Source organism: Pelodiscus sinensis, chromosome 25, assembly GCF_049634645.1.
Source record: "Pelodiscus sinensis isolate JC-2024 chromosome 25, ASM4963464v1, whole genome shotgun sequence".
Classification (NCBI taxonomy): Eukaryota; Metazoa; Chordata; order Testudines; family Trionychidae; genus Pelodiscus; species Pelodiscus sinensis.
In genome coordinates this window covers 12,648,130-12,665,584 of record NC_134735.1, presented here as the reverse complement: position 1 = coordinate 12,665,584, position 17,455 = coordinate 12,648,130, and the positions used below count along the sequence as shown (strand labels likewise).

The following is a 17,455-nucleotide window of genomic DNA, read 5'->3' as shown; positions in this document are numbered from 1 at the left end:
ACGAGTAGCGGTACCCCTTCCCGGTGGACCAGTTGATGCTGTCGGCATAGGAGCGGTGTTCACCTTTGAGGTACGGCCTGTTGAGATTGGAGGAGTGGCACCCCCCATACCACCAGCCACCTTTGTAGAGGATGGCACAGCTGCCCTCGTAGGTGTCATGGTCTTTGTCCCACATGGAGAACGCCAGCTTCGCGTGTCCTGAGAGAGAATCTCCTGCAAGGGGGAGAAGGCAAATACACACCAGGCTTGGCCTACGGCATCTTCCTTCCGGTCCCAAACTCACAGTGGGTGGGCACCGGCCTTCCCAAGCTGCAGGCTTAGCAGAGACTTGCCTCTTGGTCAGCGGCTCTCAACCCAAGGTACATGCACCCCCAGAGGTAGGCAGAGCTCTTCCAGGGGTACAACATCTCCCGGAGGTTTGCCAAGCTTTACAACAGGCTACATAAAAAGCCCTGGCAAGGACAGAACAAACCCACTTGTTTAGACTGTTCTATGGCCCAGACACTGACATGTCAGTATAGACTGTGAGAACGGGAAGGAGCCTCGAGAGGTCAGAGAGCAGGGGTGGGCAATCATTTTAAAATGGGGGCCACTTCATAGAATCATAGGACTGGAAGGGACCTCAAGAGGTCATCGAGTCCAGCCCCCCGCTCTCAAGGCAGGACCAAGCTCCGTCTACACCATCCCTGACAGATGTCTATCCAACCTGTTCTTAAATATCTCCAGAGAGGGAGATTCCACCACCTCCCTTGGCAATTTATTCCAATATTTGACCACCCTGACAGTTAGGAATTTTTTCCTAATGTCCAATCTAAACCTCCCCTGCTGCACTTTAAGCCCATTACTCCTTGTCCTGTCCTCAGAAACCAAGAGGAACAAATTTTCTCCTTCCTCCTTGTGACACCCTTTTAGATATTTGAAAACCGCTATCATGTCCCCCCTTAATCTTCTTTTTTCCAAACTAAACAAGCCCAGTTCATGAAGCCTGGCTTCATAGGTCATGTTCTCTAGACCTTTAATCATTCTTGTCGCTCTTCTCTGTACCCTTTCCAATTTCTCCACATCTTTCTCGAAATGTGGCGCCCAGAACTGGACACAGTACTCTAGCTGAGGCCTAACTAGTGCAGAGTAGAGCGGCAGAATGACTTCACGAGTTTTGCTTACAACACACCTGTTGATACATAAATCTCTAAAATGGGCCTGGGCTGTCTCAGAAGGGGCGGGGCCTCAGGTGGAGGGGGTGGGACCAGGAGTCTTCTAGTGCTTCCTTCTCACCAACCCTGATTGGTCTCCCCCTCCTGCCTTTGGCACCTGGAGAGAATCACCAGCTGTTTTAAAACAGCCGGTAATTCCCTCTAGGTGCTGCAGTGGGAAGAGACCTCATGCCCTGGTGTCTCCCACCCCCGCCCCTCTGCGCCCTTACACCCTGATTGGTCTGGGGGTGGAGCGAATGTGCAAAGTCTCTTGTGGTCTGGCCCGTGGAGGCTCCTTGGCTCACCCCTGTCAGAGTCCCGTCCCCTGAACTCATGGCAGGGCCAAGCACCCTTTAGGGCAGGGCTACTCAACTTTGGAAGCCCCAGGGGCCACAATGAAAGTCACAGCAGATGCTGAGGGCTACAGCTTAAGCGTGGTTGCATATACATGCAAATATATATATGCAAATTGCTTCTCTCAGACTTACAGGCATGAATACAAAGATTAAGGCAAGACTACACACCACGGAGGCCCCATTTAAGTCAGTTCTGCTGATATTAATGAAATGCAATATTGACCCTATTTCCACCCACACGACAGCACTTTTCATGAACTAAAACGCATCTCAACAGACGACCATTATATTGACTACTTTTTTGTTTTGGCTGCCACCTGCGGGTCATGTATTGAGCCCTGTGTAAGCCCAAACCGCACCGTGGGCCACAACCAAAGGGATTGTGGGCCAAATGCGGCCCACGGGCCGATTGTTGAATAGCCCTGATCTAGGTTATCCCTGAGAGGTGTTTGTCTAACCCACTCTTAAAAATCTCCAGTGATGGAATTCCACAACCTCCCTAGGCAATTTATTTCAGAGCTTAACCACCCTGATAGCTAGGAGGTTTTTTCCTACAATATTTATGTAACCCTTCTGCCAACTAGCACGGGCAGCAGCCAGGGCTGGATTCACTATCTAGGGGTTCCTTTTCATCCATCCCACGCAGAACTGGCTCAAGACCCCACCCAATAGCCTGGGAAATTCACACACAGCCTGGGCGCCTCCAGGAGGCAATGCTTCCCCATTCTCAAGCACAGAGTCTGAGTGTAGAAAAGAAACTTTGACTGAAAGAAGGAGAGAAGTAGCGAGGCATTAACGTGGGGAAGCACCACAGACAGAGTTCATAACCAAGCCACGAGTGCACGTCCCAGCTTAAGCGGATTGAGCAATGTCCTTTGCCTCTCAGGCTCACAGGTCCTGCAATGTAAGTGTCCCGTTCACATGCCCAACCTTTCTCCGTACCTCACTCACAGTTGCTGCCCTTGGTCAGAGCAGACCAGAGCTCCGAGATGATTGGAGGAGGTAGGGAAAGGGGGCATCTCGCCCACTCTGCTGGCCACTCGCCACTGTTCCTACTGGCTGCCTGCCGGCCACTCCCACCAGCCGATTGCTCCTGCCAGCCGCCCTACTGGCCACCTGCCATGGCTCTTACTGGCTGCCTGCTGCCACCCGCTGCTACTTCCAGGATGGGTCTCGCTCTAGGCCAAGCCTAGTGATTTCAGCTCTTGGCCCGCCACTTAGGCTGGCCAAAAGATTCCAGCCCCCACTGGAATAATATTTCAAAATAATAAAGAGAGTCCTTATGGAGTCTGTTTAAGTCTATTCTTAGAAGGGGTGGGGGAAAGAAAACAGGTTGAACCAGTCTTACAGCTCATGCCTAGAGGGCATGTGGCTAGCTGATTCAAGATCCTTCCCCCTTCTCCCCAGTCCAGTCCACTTGACTCTGGAGGGGGAAGCTTATGCAAGGTTAGTTACAATACACCACATTCCATTCTAACAGCTGACCATACATCAGGCTCATAGCACTGACTGAACTGGACTGACATAACCACACCCCAGATTCCTTTCCCCTTCCTGCATGAGCTGTATTTACATATCAACAGTTGACTACCTTGCAGGGCAGCTGGCCGCATTGGAAGCAGTGGTTCAGACCATACTGAGAGAGTGATTTAGAATTTGAGGGTAGAAAATAAGCAAGTTTTCAGTACAAATGTGTCACAGCATTCTGTCTAGTGTGTCTGATTTTGTAAGCAAGTATTTAAGGAAGGTGAAACTTGGGGGCGTGTAAAACAAACCCGACTTCTGAAAGGGGGCCAGGAATCTGGAAAGCTTGAGAGCCACTGCTCTAGGTCACTGGTTCAAACCCACCCAGCCCACGGTCCTTTGCATCTGCTTGACATTCCCAGCACAGACGGACACTAGATCCACCTGAGGCAGCACGCTAGAAGGGGCTGTGTGGCTGCGGCCGGTCACTCAGGATAACCACCCAGACCCCTGATGGGGTCCTATTGGGCACCCAGCCCCAGCCACTGTGGCCACGCTGCAGTTTTTAATGCACTAGTGTGAATTAGCACGGGTACATCCTCTCGAGCAGGGATTCGCACCCCCAGCCACAGAGCAGCCGTATCCGCAGTAATTGTCAGACCCTGACACTGCTTGTAAAATTTTGCTCACGGTCATGGGGATGGGGGGCAGTGAAGGCCCTGACAGGATCTAGAGACAGTGGTCCCCCCCCAAGCTTAGCTAATGGGATCCTAGCCTGCTCATACCCTCCTCCTCTTCCTCCAGGGCTGCTTGGCTGGGCTCCCCCGGCCCAGCCCTGCAGCAGCAGCCTCTGCTAAGCCTGTTCCTCTCACATTGTGAGGGCTGGGGGGCTGCTGTTGGTATTTGTGTGACTGGCTCCGCTACCCTCGCCTTGCTGCTCTGCCAGAGGGTCTTGGGGAGCCTGCAGGCTCGGGCACAGATCCTCAGCTGCTGTCGCTTACGGCAGGGAAAGGCTGCCCTTCGGGGATGAGCTCGTCTCCTGCATCAAGCCTTCCCCGGCCGGAGATCTGGACTCAGCAGCCAGGGAGGCCTCTGGTCTGAGCTCCACCCTGCAGCCGTCAGATGGCAAAGCCCAGAGAGAGAGCTGATGTGCCAGGCTCTGCCCAGGAGAGGGCGAGGAGTGTGACAGCACAGGGGTGCCTGCTGGCCCCGGATGGCCCCCATCAGGCCTGAGCAGAAGCCACCTGGTAACTCACCCATGGTGTCATCCAAGTAGGAGCCCAAGGCCAGCGTGTAGTTTTCCTCTTCACCCAACAGCTTGAAGCTGGTGTACTTGGCAAAGGTGCTGGTCTCGTTGAAGTCCTGGCATCAATCCGCAGCTGGTAGGTGCCTGACGCCGCAAGGAGAGACACATCAACATCCCAGCATTGCTGAAGAGAGCGACCACGGCACGCGGCCTGTGCCTGGCTTTTCCTCCCTGGGAGCATGAGCTGCATTCACTGCGGGAAGATGCAGCCGCCCTGGGGGTTACAGAGGCCTGGGGACACGAGGCGGAGAAACCCTCTCCCTGGCAACTTGTCCGCAGTAGGGATGTCAGCGACCTGTCGACTATCCGATAAACAAATGCTTATTTGAGAGACTAGAGGACAGTCGACAAGTCACTTCCCCTCCCCCATTGCTGCCTCCATCAGAGAGAGGCAGCAAAGGGGAGTGTGGCCAGGCTCCCTGCTGCTTTGAAATGGCCCAGCGTTTCAAGGCAGCAGTGCCGCATGAAGCCCGGGGTCAGCTGGGGAGTTCACTGAGGTGGCGTTTCACAAGGGCAGCGCAGGGTTGAGCCCGGGGTCAGCTGTTTGGCAGCGCCCCTTGATCCCAGGCTCCGTGCAGCGCTGCCCTATTGACTAAGGGAAAAATACATCGACTACTCGATTAGTCAATTACTCGACACCCAACTTCCTTAGTCTGCAGAGACAGCTGCATGAGAGGGACCCAGCCCACCACTGGGGCTGGCGGGGCGGCTCTCTCAGTGAGTAGGGGGCAGTTATTGCACCTATTCTTGCAGCTGTGTCTGGAGCCTGAACATGCCCCCCTTGTCAATGTGTCTAGCTGGGGGAAGCGGGGCTGATGTGCAGGGTACAAGCTTGTAGGATCGGGTGCAAAAGGGAGGGAAGGAAACACCTAAAGTGCTGGCACGTGCAAAGGGACCAGGGCGGGAGGAGCTGGCGGGGAGATGCCCTCTCCCAGCGCAGCGACCGCAGCTTGTGCCACAGGGGCCCGGTGTTTGGGAGTCGATCCCTGCGCGTGTGAACTGGGGGAGGCCCCTTCAAGGCTTAGTTTGTTTTGTGGACTCCTTCGTGCGCTTTGAGCAGAAACCCAAGAGCCTGTGGATGGGAGAAACGAAACTTAAAGAGCGGGGTGTGGGGTGGTGGTGATATAACAGGGGAGTCAGGTGATCAGGGTGGTGACCATCTGGGGAAGGGGTGGAGCAAAGGGATGGGGATAAAAAGGCGCGTCCGGCTCGTGTCCTGTAGCAAGTCGACACCCTCCTCTCCAGGGCGGTCGCGTGTCCTGCGCCCCGACCAGCTGGGCAAGGTAAGGAGCCAGCCCTCCGCTCAGGGCAGTGACGGGGCAAACGCGAGGCGTGGGGCTGGAGGGGGAGGCTCTGGGCTGGAGGCATTAGGTTTGTAACCTCTCCGGCGGGACTAGGCACGGGCGGGGGTGGAATTTCCCCGGTCCGATGGGCAGGGACCCTGTTTGTGGCTTTCGCTGCGGCACGGGCAGCGCAGGCTGAGACTAGTGTAAATGGCGGCGTCTCTGAAGCGTGAAGTCTTTACATCAGGAGTTGGCACCTTTTCAAACCAAAGCGCCAAATGCCATGAAAACTGAGATCAAGGGGTCAAGAAAGAGCCGTATGAGAATACAGGGGTCAGGACAGGGGTTTGGGGACTGGTGGGGGGAGGCTCAGGGCAGAGGGTGGGGGTGCCTAAGTTGGGGCAGGAGTGGAGGGCTCAGGGTAAGGGGTTGGATGTATGGGTGGGCTCAGGGCAGAGGTGAGGGCTGCAGGAGTCAGCACAGGACTTAGGGGGGAGGCTAGGGCTGAGAATCAGGGTGCAGGGGTCAGGGCAGTGGCTGGGTGGTGGTGCAGGAGTGAGAGCAGGGACTGGGAGGAGGGGGCTGCAGGGTAGGGGGCTGGATATGTGGTGGGGCTTAGTACAGGGCAGGAGGTATAGGGTTAAGGGCAAGGGGCTCAGGGCAAGAGACTGGGGGGGGGGGGGCTTACCAGGGCTGCCCACAGTGGCGAAGATGGTACTGTGGGGGGGGGGCACAGTTTCCACCCTCCCCCCAGCATCTCCTCAGCGGGACAGTGGTTTCTGGTCTTCCCGGAGTGTATCCTGGGGTGGGGGCTGCAGGGCTGTGGTTCCTGGTTTCCGTGGCCACTGCGTCCCCCCAGCATCTCTTGGAGGTGGGGAGGCTACCAGGCCGCAGTTCACTGCCCTGGTGTGAGCAGCATTTAGCTGGGCAGTGTGGGACTAGCTCCCCTGGACATCCGGCTACCCAGGCAGATGCTCTGGGCCAGACACTGGGAGGTTGCTAGCTGCTGTCCGGGGGCGGATGCGGATAGACAGAAAAGGCGGGAGTGGATTGCGGATCGGCTGTGAGATGTTTCCAGCTGATGTGGGTGGGTTGGGGATCCACGTTGTGCTAGCCACACGGGACTCTACTTGGGAGTTTTCCACCAGTATCGCAGGGGACATTCCCGTCCTGCAGATCAGTGTTGCTCAGCCTGGAGGATGCAGCCTGCAGGGGGTCACAGGCTGGGATCAGGAGCGCTGCAAGTGCAGGGCTGGCATTAGGGGGTAGCAAGCCAGGCAGCTGCTGGGGGTTCCATGCCACGGGGGCCCTGCAAAGCTCAGTTCCGGGCTTCGGCCTTTCAGACACGGCTCCCCAGTGAAAAGCAGGCTCAGGACTCACACTGAAGTGCAAGGGCAATATTGATATTCCAGTCCATCTACTTCGTAACTAGCAAGCTTGCCTGGCATTGGCTGGGGCCTTCAGGCCAGGACGCTGGGGGATGTGGGGGTAGGGACTAGTAAACTACTTAACTATCCAATAAGCAAATGTCTATCGGATAACTGATAGGATAGTCAAGTAATCAATTCCCCCATCAAACAGAGGCCGCAAGGATGGGGAGGAGAGAGGGGTAGTTCAAAGTGGAACACTGCACAGAGCCCGGCATCAGGCTCCCCACGGCGTTTCAAAGCGCCACCGCTGCTTGGAGCCGGGACCACCTGGAGCCTGTTCCGCGCCCCCCTCCAGCACTGAGGCCAAGGTCTGGGGGAGGAGAAAGGGGTGGGGCTGTGGGGCTACTTACTGGTGTGCTGGCAGGCAAGATGGTGGAGCCCCCGACCTGCTGGCCATTCCCTCGGCGGCGAGGCTGCCCCCAGTGGCCACTCTCTTGTCTCATCCCTCCAAACAGCAGCCCCTCCCTTTGCATGTTACAGAAAACAGTCCTTTTCCTGGGACTTCCGGTTCTCCTGGCACAGCCCAACCCCGACCTTGCTTTAAGTTAAGAGAAGAGGAAGCTGCTACCAAACTTGGTGGCCTGAGCTCTTCCCGTGCAGGAGGAGTTCTGGAACAAAGGGACTTGCAGACAGACAGGCGCACTCTAAGGCTACGTCTAGACTGGCATGATTTTGCACAAAAGTTTTTCCGTTAAAAGCATTTGGGCAAAAGACCATCTAGATTGGCACGGGTGCCTTTGCGCAAAAAGTGCTTTTGTGCAAAAGCATCCGTGGCCAGTCTAGACGCGGTTTTGCGCAAGAAAGCCCCGATTGCCATTTTCACCATCGGGGCTTTTTTGCGCAAAACAGTTCTTCCCTGTCTACACTGGCCCTCGTGCGCAAAAACATTTGTGCCAGAGGGCTTTTTCCCGAGCGGGAGCAGCATAGTATTTGCGCAAGAAGCACTGACAATCTTACATGAGATCGTCAGTGTTCTTGCGCAAATTCAAGCGGCCAGTGTAGACAGCTGGCAAGTTTTTGCGCAGAATCTTGCTAGTCTAGACATAGCCTAAAAGTACAGCTCCATAGATTGTATTAACAGAGAAAGTCGGCAATTGTTCACTCCGTGGGCTCTGCCCCTTCTGCGCTGCACTGGGCTGTGTTTTAAGCCAGCTTAGGCACCGACTCTGTGGCTGTCCTGGGACTGGAACACTCACATGGGAGAAAAATTGTGCGTGCTGCTGAGGGAGGAGAAGTGGGATCAGAGCAGACTTGGGTGTGGGGGCCGAAAGGGGGCAGCAAAAGGCAGGGTGGGAGTGGGATCCTGGGCGAAGGGATGGAGTTGGGAGGGGCGGGGCCAGGGGTAGAGTGGGGAGCCGTGCACCCCCTGGGTAAGCGGGGTGCCAGCACACATGTAAGCAAATCTTTGGAAGTGAGGTGTAACTTGCGGGGCCCAAATCAGCCTCCTGGAAGGGGCACGGTAATCCGGAAAGGCTGAGACCACTGGGCTAGATGGTCCCTTCTGACCTTAAAGTCCATGGGCCTGGCTCATAATGCCCAGCCCCACGCCTAGTGGAACAGGCAGCCGGTACTGCCGACGCGCTGGTGGTATGCTCTGTGGAACGCTCTTCAGAGACAGGGGAATGGGACCCCTTTGGGGAAGGCTCGATCTCCCTCTCACCTCCAGCAGAGGGGATGGCACCCCCCCCCCCGTGCTCCTGTCCCCCCTCTCCGCATGCAATGGCAGGCAGCGGCGCGGTGCCAGGGCACAGAGATGGTTTCCCTTTTGTACCTGCAGGCGCCTAACGGGAGGAAAACCCTCGTGGGAACCATGTGGCGCCAATCCCAGCTTCTCTTCCTGCTGAGTCTGCTCCTGTCCGGCGGCTCTGCGTATGCAGGTACCTGTAGTGTTGCTTATCTCCCTGGCCTCTTAAAATCAAAATGAGGTTGGTGCTGGGGCCAGGGCCTGCGTGGACAGTCCTGGGGACTGCGTGGTTCTGCCAGTGTCCCTACCCTGGAGGTGAGGCCCCCTGCTCCGTGCAGTCCTTGCTCTATTCCCAGCACACCCCTAAACTCCCAGGGGCATGGTGGCTGCTTAGGCGATAGCCACAGCATCACAGGTTGGCAGGGTGTAGCCCGAGAGTACCCCTGAGCGCTCTAGTGAAGACACGACAACGTCTCAGGGGCTCCCAGCCGCCTGAATCTCTCCAGGCCTGGCCTCTGCCCACACATCTGTGTGCTTGTTTCAGGTGGTTTTCCTGTGGTGTGTAACGGCAGCTCATCTCCTTCCGAGCCCTGGGGAGGGGGCAAATACTCCTAGAGCGGCGCCAAACGTGAAACCAAGGTGATAAAATGTTGACCACTGGGACCTGATCCTGCACCCACGTGGCTCTGAGCACAGGAGCAGGGTGTGGAAATAGTTTCAGGGAAATCTGGCTTTGATTGGAACCGTGTAGCAAGTACAGAAGGGGGGTGGCGGGAATTATGTCACACAGAAGAGTAGGACGGGATGGGAGCATCATATGAGACCATGTTGTTGGAGGAATTAAAGGCTGTGTTGTGATAAATACGCACACGCTTTATAGATTCTGAGCCTAACTTGAACCGCAGCCTTTTCTGGCTGGAAGGCCCAATGGGTCAGAATCCAGATCACTGCTTCACCTAGGACAACATAGCGACATGCTCGTTGTAGTGTATAAAGGAAGTTGCTACCCTCTGCATGCAGAGAAGGAGTGTCGGTGTTCCCACGCGTGGATCCGACTGCAGGGTTGTGGCTTAAACAAGCCTCTCTCCCCTGCCAGGATCCATTCTTAGCTTGTACTAGAAGATTTACCCAGTGTTGCTCGGGTCCTTCATGGCAGGGACTTGAGGATGTGGGAGGCTCAGGGCAGGGGTGGGGATGCAGGAGTGAGGGCAGAGGTCAGGAGGTGTGTGGGGGGGGACTGAGGGGTGGGAGTGGGGTGACTGCTGGCTGCTCTCTGGGGCTGGCCCAGCACGGCAGGGGCTAGACTGCCCAGCTGCCAGCTACTTCTTGGGTCTCTGGAGCTGTCGGGTGAGCGGGGGTGCTTGTTTGCTGCCCCCCAGTGGTCATTTTGGATTATAACTGTGCCTGCTATTACAACCCTCCCTCTCCGTTCGATGAGAAACAATCCCATTCCGCACACATCCCATTGCCCAGGCACAACCAAACCCTGACTTTGCTTTAAGCTTCAGAGGGGGAGCCGAGTTTGTCTGTAACAGGAAAAACTTAAAAAACAACAAATGGTCTGGTATCACTTTAGAGACTAACAAAACATGTAGCTGGTATCATGAGCTTTTGTGGGCACAGCCCACTTCTTCAGATGACCGGAGTGTTGGATGTCCAGAACCAAAATAAATGAGGGAAGATGGGGGAGGGGGAGAGAAGGAAAAAAATGGGAGGGAGGCAGAAAGAGGCAGAGGGTACATAAGTATCAAAGAGAAAGCCGAGTATGTATGTAACTGGAAAAACTGGAAAACCACAGATAGGCTGTGTCTACATCGGCCGCCTATTACGAAATAGGAATGCAAATGTAGAACTTTGGAAGAGGGAAATGCGCGGGGGATTTAAATATCCCCCGCGGCATTTGCATTTTCATGGCCGCCGCTTTTTTCCGGCTTGGAGATAAGCCGGAGAAAAGCGTCCAGACTGGCGCGATCCTCCGGAATAAAGCCCTATTCCGGAGGATCTCTTATTCCTACTTGCAAGTAGGAATAAGAGATCCTCCGGAATAGGGCTTTATTCCGGAGGATCGCGCCAATCTGGACGCTTTTCTCCGGCTTATCTCCAAGCCGGAAAAAAGCGGCGGCCATGAAAATGAAAATGCCGCGGGGGATATTTAAATCCCCCGCGCATTTGTCTCTTCCAAAGTTCTACATTTGCATGACTATTTCGTAATAGGTGGCCAATGTAGACATAGCCATAGTGTATTAGCACCCAAAAACTAGATAGATAAAAGAGGCCAATAAGACCCATTAGTTAGCAATTAGAGAGGAAGAGAAATAAAACCAGATTCTACACAGACACAAAAACCATTGGCACCTTCATTGGCTGGTTGGTTGATAATGTCCCAGCCATCCAGTATCTTGATTTAACTTGGGAATGAATTGTCGTTCCAATCCTTCTCTGTATATTTGGCTTGTGGAGTTGGTCTGTAACAAAACAGCAACGTGGAGATCCCTTAATATGCGTCCAGGTAAGTTAAAGTGTTCACCAACAGGTTTCTGTATGTTCCCTTTACGGATATCTGATTTGTGTCCATTGATTCTTTCCCATACGGACTGTCCAGTTTGTCCAATGTATATTGCAGTGGGGTGTTGCTGACATTTGATGGCATAGATCACATTACTGGATGTGCAGTTAAAAGAGCCTCTGATTTGGTGGCTGATGTGGTTGGCTGCAGCGATGAATTCATTTGTATAGATATCTGGGCAGAGTTGGCACCAGGGCTGGATTCCTGGATGCTTATGACGTAGCTGAGTAGCATGGATACCGGAAATAATTTGTTTCAGGTTGGGGTGTTGTCTGTAAGCAAGAATAGGCTTTTCCCCCAAGGCCTCTGAGAGTGAGGGATCATTTTCCAAGATAGGTTGTAGATTGTGGATAATGCGTTGGAGGGGTTTAAGTTGTGGACTGTAGGTGGAATTCTGTTGTTTTCTCTTTTGGGTCTGTCTTGAAGTAGTTCATATCTGGGTACTATTTTTTCCTCTGTCAATCTGCTTTTGCACTTCTCCAGGTGGGTATTTTAGGTTTAGCAATGCTCTATATAGATCCTCTAGGTGTTTGTCTCTGTCTGTGGGATCGGAGCAAATCCAGTTGTATCTGAGGGCTTGGCTGTAGACAATAGATTGAAAAATTTGTCTGGGATGGAAGCTGGAGGCATGAAGGTAAGTGTTGCAGTCAGTAGGTTTCTGGTATAGGGTGGTGGAAATTTGTCCATTAAATTGTACTGTAGTATCAAGGAAGTGGATTTCCCATGTGGACTGGTCCAGGCTGAGGTTGATGGTGGGGTGGGCTTTAAGGTATGATAAGAGGAAGCTCTCTGCCAAATGTGATGATCTAGCCCTTCTTGTTTAGGAGGAGCTCTTGAACCAATGGACACACAGAGGGGTGGACAGACACAGACAGATGCACAAATGCTCTCAAATATATAGTAGATGTGGAAAATGAAGCAAACATTAGAAACAAAGGCCCGCCCACTGGCCCTCCCTGACCCAGAAACATTGGTAATGACAAAACTGTGTCTCTGCCTGTCTGTAGATGATGAGGAGGTGGACGGCTGCATATCAATGAATGCTTTTGCTTACAGAGCGGTGGGAGGAGGTGAGTTATTAATGCCCTTCCCCAATGGAGCCTGGGCATCCACGGACAGGGGGAAAGGTGCATGGCCCTGGAGTAGTCCCGTCCATGCAGCTCAGGGTCATAATGGTGTTGAGTTTGTTTGTTCTCTCCACAGCACAAGGCGGGGCAGAGGTGGGAACCTTTTTTGGCCACTGACCCACAGAAAAATCAGTCGGGGGCCACACACAAGTGAAAAGAAATAAACCCCTCACTGATGTGCCCCCAACTGAGGAAAGACTCCTCACATTCCCCTTGCACATCCGAGCCTGGGGGGCCCAGCCTCGTCGATTTTGTGTGCTCCAGCCCCACGGTGGGCAGTGGGGTGACTGGAGCGCCAAGATGGGTTCCCCAAAGCTGGAGGGGACCCTGAACCTCATGGGCAGGATCCAGGCAAGCCAGGTGCCACATGCGGCCCCCAGTCCTGAGTTCCCCATCCCTGAGGTAGGGAGAGAGCAGCTGATGTCTAATGCTGTAGAGAGTCCTTAACTCACCCGTATGTTGGGCTTTAAAAGGGGGCTAAAGCAGAAATGCCTTGGCTCTAACCAGTCTCTTTGCTGCTGTGGTGTACGGCGGACCAGCCCCGTTGGACTTCGAGTCAATCAGCACAGCAGCCAAATCCGTGGCTTCCTACTTGATGAGTTGGGTGCCTGCAGGGGGAATCATGGCTCCACTCCAGAGCCTCGGTAGGTGGCACGTGCTGGAGGCTGCCCTGTGCAATGAGGATTTCAAACCCTGCATGGGCTTTAGCAGAGCCGGTTCCCCTTTCGCTTGCCTCCCTCGCTCAGGAGCGTTATGATGGGGGTTGGCTTGTAAGAAGAGGGGGGGCTGGGAGTCATAGCACTTGGGGGGGATCTAGGGGTCCCGATGGAGACCAAATGCCCCCCTGCGACATGCAGGCCAGAGATGAGAGAACCCCTCCCCAGGGAGGTACTGTTCTCACTCGCCAAGGCCAGGGGCCGGCCCACAGCCTAGCGGGACCATCAGGCAGTTTCAGGCTGCGGGGGCCATGTGTCTCTGTGCCATGGGAGGGCTTCATGCACTGCCCTGCCCGCAGCACCATCTCACAGCTCCCATTGACCGGAAACTGGCCAATAGGAGCTGCCTGGCCTGTGCTTGTGGCACAGGCAGTGTGTGGAGCCCACCTAAGGGACGCGTGGTGTGCAGAGATACCTGTGGCCCCTGCAGCTGGCCACTTTGAGCACCATATGGGGGGGGGGGTAGGGAGTCTGCTGGGCTGCTGGCTGGGAACTGTCAAAGGTAGCACCTCATCCCCCTCAACTCTCTGCACTCATGTCCTCCCCCAAACCCTGCAACCCAATCCCCTGCCTGTGGTCACAACCCAAACCTCGGCATCTCCTCCCGCACCCCTGCCCCAGGTCCCAACCCTCTCTCAGACCCTGCACCCTCCGACAGCCCTCCTCCAGGTCAGAATCCTCTCTTGCACCCCAACCCCTCCTGCAGCTCCCACTCCTGTCCTCTGCCCTACTTCACCCAAACTCCCTCCCAGACCCCCACCCTGCATATCCCCTCTCCTTAGCTCCATTCTGCACCCCACCTCCATCTCAGACCCCGCATCACCTCTGTGCGTGGTGCACCCCTGGCGGCAGGGGAGGGCTTCATGCACGGCCCACAGAGGGAATGAAGAGTGTGGCCCCCGCCTCCTGCACCCCCGTAGTGGCACGAACAGACTCCACCAGCCAGTAGAATAGAGGGAGTTTATTGCTTCTCCAGGATACAGCACAGCACAGATGTAATCCAGTTACAGGGCCAGATCTAGGATGCATTAGCCCCCCTCAGATGGGGGAAACTGGGCCCTTAAATCCCAGCCCCTTGCTTAGGCTGCCTCCTCCATGATTCTAGCCAGAAAATGCCCAACTTCCAGCCCTGCCTTCCCAGCGAGGGACTGCATTTCGTCTTCCTCCCTTTGTTCCTCTCCCTGGGAGGTAACCGGTCGAACAGGTTACCTCCCTGTCCCATCAGCTATTCTGCTGGGCCATGGTACAGACAGCAGCCAGTGGGGATCACCCACAGCCCAAGCCTAGCAACCAGCAAAGTACCAACACTATGTCATAGTTCTCCCCCCTCCGAGAGCGAACTGAGCAGGGTCATTCCCCTCGTGACCTAAGGAAGTTTGGGTCCCCTGCCTGGGAAAGCCGCACCGGGGACATTGGCGCACCCCTTGGCTCAGGCTGGCCAATGCCCTGTAGGAGCCGGCTTCCCTCTGTCTGGTTGCTGCACAGCTCTGGGGGAAACGGCATGAGCCTGTCTTCTGTGCCCGTACCAGCCCTTCCACTGCCCTTGAGCCCTGGCCCGGGCCTCCCTGGCCAGGCCCATGAGCTCAACAAGCCTTTCCTGGAAAGCCAGGATGTCTTCCAACCCCAATGCTCCAGCCAGGGAGGTCTCCCCCTCCCATAACTCTCTCAGCAAGCCCAGGGGGTCCTTTCCACCTCTGCACCCCGGCTCAGTCCGGGAGAGCCTGGCAGATCCTCGGGGGCCTCCCCAGGTGCAGACAGCAGGTGGGGCAGGTACCTGTCCCAGTCCTGTGGGTGCTGGTGCATAAAGGCCTCCAGCATCTGATTCAGGGTCCCCTGGAACCTCCTCACCAGCCTGCTGGGGCAGGCGCCAAACACTGGAGCCCAGGTGAGCCGGGCCCCGTACTTCTCCCACAAGCACCATAGTGGGGACGACATGAAGTGGGATCCCTGGTCCATGAGGATCTCCTGGGGGAACCCCACCCTACTGAAAAGGGCCAGCAGGGCGTCTGCCACCCTGCCTCGATAGAGGGCAGAGCCACAGCCTCAGGGCAGTTAGTAGCCGTATCCACAGCTACCAGGATGTATTTGTTCCCCGTCCAGGTAGCCTGGCCGACCGGCCCCACTATCTCTATTGCCGCCTTCCAGAATCACTCCTCTATATGGGGTTGGGGCTCCCAAGCAGCTTTCCTCCCATCTTGGGCCTTCTCACCCCTCTGGCAGGAGTCGCAGGACCGGCAATACCGCTGCACGTCCGCAAATATCCCTGGCCAGTAGAAGTGTTGGAGTAGCCTCAGCCAGGTGCGCCGGATCCCCCGGTGCCCTGCAAATGGCACATCATGGGCCAGCTACAGCAGCTTGTGGTGATACTTTTGGGGGACTACCAGCTGCCGCTGGACCCCCTCCCCCCCACGACCCCACTTTCCTGAGGGAAAGCCATTCCCGGAACAGGAATTCCCGCTCCCACAGGAATCTCCCCTGGCCACCTCTCCCCAGGGGCTGAGGTCTGCTGAGGCCAGCCTGGTCCCTCAGCATCTACAAGGAGGAGTCTGCTTGCACTGCAGCCTGGAATTCAGCCACTGGGGCAGGGATTGGGACCTATTCCCTACCCTTTCCCAAGTCCAGAGTCCCAGCCTGGCCAGACTCCGTGTATACTGGGATGGGACCCTGAGCCCTCTGCAGGGGGCCCTCCCCTGGGTCAGGGTCGCTAGCCCCTTATTGTCTCTGGCTACGGGTAGTGACCAGGGTCCTGTGGGGTCTGTCTGGCCACTCCTCTAGGTCACCCGCCATCAGCACCTCCGAGGGCAAGTGCCAGTGCACCCCCACTTCCTTGGGGCCCTCCTTGGCCCTCCTTTTCAGATGCACCGTGGCTACAGGCACCTTAAACGGGGTCCCGTCTATGCCCCTCAAGGTCAGTTGGGTAGCATATGGTCTGGGGCCACTATGTTGGGTTGGGCCAGCGTCACCTCCACCCCCATGTCCCAGTAGCCCATCACCTCCCTGCCATCCACCTGCAGGGGCACGAGGCACTTGCTCTGCAGGGGCCGCCCTGCCCCCACCTGGTACACAGTGAAATCCACCTCCCAAGGGTCAGATCTCCCAGGGGAGGTGCACTGAGCATCCTTCCCCCCACTCTGAGCTGAGGTTTGCCTGCTGGCCCCAGCCTCTGGGGCAGCCTGCCCTTCCCCCAACCCCAGCCAGTTACCCTGGGAAATCCCAGGTCTTGGTGCCTGGTACACTGAGTCCTCTTGTAGCCTTTTTACCCACACCGATGGCAGGTTAGGTCCTGCAGGCCCCTTTGGGCCGGCTCTGTCCGGGCCCTGGCTGGTTCTCTGGGACGCAGATGACTGGTCCTTGTATCTTGGGCTCGTCTCATAGACGACTCTCTCCATCGCTCAGCCGAGATCCGGTCTCTGCGAGATTCCCTTTCTGTTTGGGACTCCGGTTCACACCCAGACCAACTCACTGTGAACTCGCCCGCCAGCCTCCCAGCTTCCTGCGGTTTCTCTGGACTTCGGTCCTTGAGCCACAGCCTCCGGGTGGGTGTGCATGCTGCTCCATCATGATCAGCTTACGCAGGTCCTCTGTGGTCTGGGCTCCAACCCCGGACACTCACTTGCGGCAGTATTGCGCCAGGCAGGAGGCCAGATCCACATAGGTCTCCCGTGGCCCCTTCTGCACCCCCTGGGACTTCTTCCTGTACGTCTCAGGGGTCAGTCCGAACTTGCTTAGCAGGGCCTCCTTGACTCGGTTGTAATCCCCAGGCTGTAGGTCCTCCAGCTGATTGAGCACCCCGGCAGCCTCCTTGTTCAGTGCGGGGATGAGCTCCTGCAGCCAGTCAGCTGGGGGGACCTGTTGCAGTCCACAGCCCCTCTCAAAGGAGCTGAGGATCCTGTCTATGTTGCCCACATCCTTCAATTGTGCCACCACGAGCTTCTCCAAGTGTCTGGCCACCCTGGGACCCGTCCACACTTGGTGCAGCCAGGGCCTCGCCGCTTCTCCGCTCTGCCATAGCCAGCTCATGCTGTCGCTGCTCTCTACGGTCCTGGACTTCCAATTACTTCATCCGCAGCTGGATCTACAGCTGTCGGAGCTCTGCTGGGCTGGCCCCTGTTCCGGATGAACTGGCAGTGGTTTCCTGGGGAACTGTCCCATCTCCCCAGCAGGCTCCAGTGCTCCGCCCCCTCTCGGAGCCTGAGATGCTCTGGGGGGGGGGGGGTCTGGCTGCTCCTCACTAGCACTGCCCAACTTCCAGCCCTGCCCCCCCCAGCCAGGGGCTGCACTCCGCCTTCCTCCCTTTGTTCCTCTCCCTGGGAGGTAACCGGTTGAACAG

The 17,455-nt window shown here is 56.2% G+C and overlaps 1 protein-coding gene and 1 long non-coding RNA gene across 2 annotated transcripts in view; one reads left to right on the top strand and one right to left on the bottom strand.

The window, feature by feature from the left end:
• IFI6 (interferon alpha inducible protein 6) overlaps nt 1-17,455 on the top strand; it is a 30,503-nt gene that overhangs the window by 11,116 nt on the left and 1,932 nt on the right. The window lies entirely within an intron of this gene.
• On the bottom strand, nt 103-6,453 carry LOC142819969 (uncharacterized). Its single transcript, XR_012897665.1, has 3 exons — nt 6,291-6,453; nt 4,270-4,403; nt 103-213 (listed from the first exon to the last, which is right to left on the bottom strand). It is a non-coding gene; the product is annotated as an uncharacterized LOC142819969 (long non-coding RNA).